Source organism: Erythrolamprus reginae, chromosome 9 (assembly GCF_031021105.1).
Source record: "Erythrolamprus reginae isolate rEryReg1 chromosome 9, rEryReg1.hap1, whole genome shotgun sequence".
NCBI classification, from domain to species: domain Eukaryota; kingdom Metazoa; phylum Chordata; class Lepidosauria; order Squamata; family Dipsadidae; genus Erythrolamprus; species Erythrolamprus reginae.
Genome location: NC_091958.1, coordinates 23,467,428 through 23,472,763, shown reverse-complemented (window position 1 = coordinate 23,472,763; position 5,336 = coordinate 23,467,428). Strand labels below are relative to the sequence as shown.

The window sequence follows — 5,336 nt, the reverse complement described above, 5'->3', positions numbered from 1 at the left end:
AGGTTCGGCATCACTGTTATATATGGGCAGAAACAATAGGCAAGGTAGGTTAAAAGAAAAGAGGCAAAAATATGTTGGGATCGTCTGAAGCCTTCCCTTCTCTCAAAGGTCTACCATTTTTTTTTTCAATTGTCACAGAAGCTTAACTTTGCTAGGCACTTCTTATTTTTCCCATAAGCAAGATTTTATGAAGATATCTGTGGAGATTCTTAGTCATCCAAGTCATGGTTACCCCAAAAGTGCTTTTTTCAAGAGGCAATTGAACTTTGTTATTTCTTTGAAAAGATTTTGGCTTCTCATCCAGGGATCATCTTCAGTTCAGAACGCAAGACGCTTCTTGGATGAGAAGTGAAACGTCTTCAAGGACAAAATGAAGAAAGTCCAGGTGCTTCTTGAAAAAAAAAAACTTTTGGGAGAAGATTTCATGACGTTTATTAGGATGGGGGCTGCACCAAATCTAGCCACCATGAAACGGTAGCAGAATCCTAAAGAGTTCTATGCATCTTTCTTGGCTGCCCATTTTAATGGATTTTTGCTCGTTTATGATCCTCATTTATGCAGGCTGGGGATTTTTTATGTGCTTGGTGGCTTCTTGACAGACATCCTTCATCCAACAGAGTGGAAGAGTGCCATCAGCAGACAACTGTCACTTTTGTTTCGGGAGATTTTCCAAGCACAGCCCGATTGAGCTTTTTTAACCAGTTTTGTATATTCAATAAACTGAGTGGAGGAATGTCTGAGTTGCAAATTTTCTCATGTGAGTCAGAGTGACAAGATAAAGAAAGATCTGAGTAGATTCTTAGGGTTGGAACAGCTCTTGAATTGCAACCTTTTCCCCCCTTTGCAAAGTCCCTAGAATTGAGGAAAAAGCACACTTCTATACCATCAGTTCTAGCTTGCTTGAAGTCTGCAAAAACATGTTATAATCCTATGTTGTATCCTCTTAGAACAGGGATCTCCAAACTTAACAACATTAAGACTTGTGGACTTCAATTCCCACGTTTTCCCAACTGGCATATCTTCAAATTTCCACAAGTCTTAAAATTTCCACGTTTGGAAACCCCTGACTTAGAACTTTCTGCATTCTCTATGTTTCTCTGCTAGGGATCAACAACTATTTTGACACCTTATATGGAAGATATAGACTTCCAAAATGATCTGGCAGGAAAGCCCATTTGCAAAACATCCATTGACCAGAAGATAAACCAGCCTTTCTCACAAGTTCTCTACCAGTTGTGTGTGTTTGTGCATGTGTGTGTATGCATGCCCCTTCAAAACACTGTTGACTCCAGGCAACTCCCTGGACAATTCCCTGCAGCTTTCTTGTCAAGATTTCAGAAGTAGTTTGCCATTGTCTCCTTCCTAGGGTTGAGAAAGAAGGGCTGGCCCAAGGCCATTCAGCTGTCTTCATGCCTAAGGTGGGACCAGAATTCACAGTCACCCAGTTTCTAATCTAATGCCCTAACCACTACACCAGTGTTTGTCAAACTTGGACCTTTCTGGATTTCTGTATCTGATCTTCCTTACTTAATGCAGTAAAGGAGGTGTGGCAGAGCAGAAAAAATATACGTAGGCTGGTTCTATCAAGATTCTCAGTGATCCAGGTCATGGTTGTCCCAAAGATGCTTTCTTAAAAAGCAACTGGGCTTTGTTTTTCCTTGAGGATACTTTGCTTCTCATCCCAAACATTTCTTCCGTTCTGAGCTGGACTGAAGAATAATCTTGGATGAGAAGCAAAACATCTTGTTGCCTTTTGAGGATGCGCCTTTTGGGGTGAGCAAAGGCTGGGGGAGACGCGACTGGTGTTGTCAGAGCTTTCCACAATTATGGCTATAGTGCCACTGACACCAAGATCTATCAAAACCCCAACATTTGGGCACCCCATTTTAAGATCTGCAGAGGTTTCTTCTAAGTTTATATCTGTTATTCTATTACCTGGCAGATTATTCCTTTCTTCTAAGGCAGTGGTTCTCAACCTGGGGGTCGGGACCCCTTTGGGAGGTCAAACGGCCATTTCACAGGGGTCATCTAAGACCATGGGAAAAGACATTTCCCATGGTGGTAGGAACTAAAGCTTCTATTCTAGCGCCTTGGAACGTATTTTTGGAATCTGACCAATCAGGCGTTTACAGTGGGGGGTGTCCCTCTGACCTTCCTGCCAATCAGCTTAATGCTGTTGGGAGAATTAGTGCCAGACTTTTGATTGGGGGGTGTGTGTCACCACAACATGAGGAACTGTATTAAGGGGTCGCAGCATTAGAAAAGTTGAGATCCCCTGTTCTAAGGTGCCCTTCCCCAACTGAGTTATCTTTCAGATGCACTGGGCTATGACTCCCAGAATTCCTACCCAATACAAACATTAGCATAACTCAACTGGAAGACAACTCATTGGAAAACAGGAACTCATATAGCAGTGCTGGCGAACCCATAGCAGCCATATCTGCTGGCACACAAGCGGTTGCCCTAGCTCAACTCCAAAGTGAATGTCTTCAAGTCTTTGGAGAGGGGCAGCATACAAATCTAATAAATTATTATTATTATGTGTGTGCCAACCAGCTAATTTTTGGCTTGCAGAGAGGCTCTGGGAGGGCATTTTTGACTTCCAGAGAGCTGGTAGGGTGGGGGAGGGCCTTTTTACCCTCCCCCAGCTCCAGGGAAGCCTTTGGAGCTTGGGTAGGGCAAAACACAAGCCTACTAGACCCACCAGAAGTTGGGAAACAGACCATTTCCCATCCTCCGGAGGGCCTCCAGGAGATGGGGGAAGCTGTTTTCACCCTTCCCAGGCATTGAATTATGGGTGTGGGCATTTGCACATGCATGATAGTGGGTGTGCCTTCTCTTTCAGCACCCAAGGAAACAAAAGTCCACCATCACTTTCCAGACTCTCAGCAGCAAGCATTAGAGCCACCCAATCTACGTGATCCTAGATAGGAAGGCAAGTTTATCGATGCCTGCTTATTTTTTCACTGGAAAGGCCATTGGGGTCATGCTAGCTTCCAGTTCAATAGGGTCTGGGCAAATAGAATGAATATAAGATAATATGCACCACTTGCAAATAGCTGTAATTACCATTGGTACAGGTACTGCTCATGACGTTATATATCATCTGTGGAGCAGTGTGTCCCCCTATTTAATATCATAATTATAATTCGAAACAAGCAAGATCATTGGCAGTCCTGGTTGGAAATTATCAAGTTTCTAGCCCATTAGATGAATATCGGCGCTAGTGACTGGGGTGTGCTCTTGTGGTATACACAGTATCCTGCCAGTGTTGGAGAAACAGGAAATTTGGGGGGGGGGGGGAATTGGTTTTCTCTTTTGAGTTTGCAGCACTCGAAGACCACCCTCAGTCAGCCCTGGTGAGATGAGCTGTTGTTTAGCTCAGCTGAGGCGCGACAATCCACTCTGCCATGCGAATCAGCTGCGGTAAAAAACAAGGGATTAGAAAACGGAATAGTAGGTGCAGGAAGGGTAAGGCCGGCCAGAGGTGGTATTTGCCAGTTCTCTGAACTACTCAAAATTTCCACTACCAGTTTGTCCAAACTGGCTTAATACCATTCTCAGATCTGCTTCCCTCAATTTAAAAAGGGTCTCTGGGAAGGGAGTGACCTCAGATCAGAAGCTTAGTCTATCAGTTCAGAAAGACCAGCTGGATCAGGAGACCTTTGTACATCTCTCTCTAACCTTCCCTCCTGCAATCTTCAAAGAAACCAGTGCCATTTCAGTGTGTCTAATTCAGTGTTACCCAACCTTGGCAACTTGAAGATATCTGGACTTCAACTCCCATAATTCCCCAGTCAGCGAAAGTTGGCTGGGGAATTCTGGGAGTTGAAGTCCAGATATCTTCAAGTTGTCAAGGTTGGGAAACACTAGTCTAATTAATCAATTAGTCCTGGTTGGTACTATCTTCTTAAAAGTGCATTAAGACACAAATTGGGATTCTGCATTTTTCGTACATCCAAGGTCCCTCACCACTGTCAAACGATTCACCAAAGCTGAATTACTATTAGTCTTCTCATCGTTCCTATCACCCATCTCCTCCCACTTATGGCTGTATGACTGAACCTTGTTGCTTGTATCCTTACGATTTATATTAATATTGATTGATTCCTGATTGCTTATTTGACCCCTATTGACAATCATTAAGTGTTGTACCTCATGATTCTTGACAAATGTACCTTTTTCTTTTATGTACACTGAGAGCATCTGCACCAAAGACAAATTCCTTGTGTGTCCAATCACACTTGGCCAATAAAGAATTCTATTCTATTCTATTCTATACTGAACAGGAACTGGTTGCCTTTTAGTGTTCATCAAGGAACCTGAACAGGGGTTCACTCTCTAAAACAGTGTCTCCCAACCTTGGCAACTTGAAGACAGTTGGTCTTCCACTCCCAGAATTCTGGGAGTTGAAGTCCCAATATCTTCAAGTTGCCAAGGTTGGGAAGCACTGCTCTAAAACACTTTCATGTGGCCTCTTGATTTTGAGTCATCATTGGGGTGGTAAATTTCCCCCCACCCACCCCCACCCACCCTCCAACCTCACTGGTCACCTTTACAAACCATTTCATTTCAAAATGATGCCATGCAATGTGAACACATGCTTCCAATCCAGGCATGCTGCTACAACTTTACAAGGCTAAAAAAATTGAGAGAGGGGAGGGAGAGAACAAAGGAAAGAGAAAGAAAGGAAGAAAAAGAAAAAAGAAAAGGAAGGAAGGAAGGAAGGAAGGAAGAAAGGAGTAAATAAAAAGGAAGGGGTAAGGAAGGAAGCAGGAAGGAAGGGAAGAAAAAAGGAAGGAAGGAAGAAAAGAAGGAAGGAAGAAAGAAAGAAAGAAAGAAAGAAAGAAAGAAAGAAAGGAAGAGTTAGCATTTTAAGGATATCCAAAAAAATAAAGCAAAAACTCACTTCTGGAGAAGCACAAACACAGACTGATTATAAACTAAATTGTGCTATATATTCGTATATACCTATATATATTACTATCTCTATATATAGATATATATGTGGGTGGGCCTATGTGCGGATGTGGGTGTACGTAGATTAAGTAAGAATGGCACCGATTCCAAGGAATTGGGACTTCTATCTTGGTTTCTTTAAGTCCACAGTGAAAGTATAGAAATATAGGCCTGCCTGGTTGCTGGGGCAACTTGTGACCCTTGTCAATTAAGAGTTGACCTTCCTCTCATCCAACTCCCCACATATGTTCACATACGCCTCTGTGTTTCCTTTTCCAACAGCCTCCAAAGTGGGTTTTGAATGTAGAAAAATCGATTGGAAACCAGCCTGGTCCGTCCTGAGGGGTTTGGAGGCATGAGGGGGGCAGGGGCACCAA

At 43.1% G+C, this 5,336-nt stretch overlaps 1 protein-coding gene across 1 annotated transcript in view; it reads right to left on the bottom strand.

Moving 5' to 3' along the window:
• Nucleotides 1–5,134: 5,134 nt before the first annotated feature.
• Nucleotides 5,135–5,336, bottom strand: part of SMPD3 (sphingomyelin phosphodiesterase 3) — a 55,730-nt gene continuing 55,528 nt past the window's right edge. The window contains exon 7 of the mRNA XM_070760475.1: nt 5,135–5,336. This exon is cut by the window's right edge and continues 194 nt beyond it. The gene's annotated coding sequence lies outside the window, so the exon portion shown is untranslated.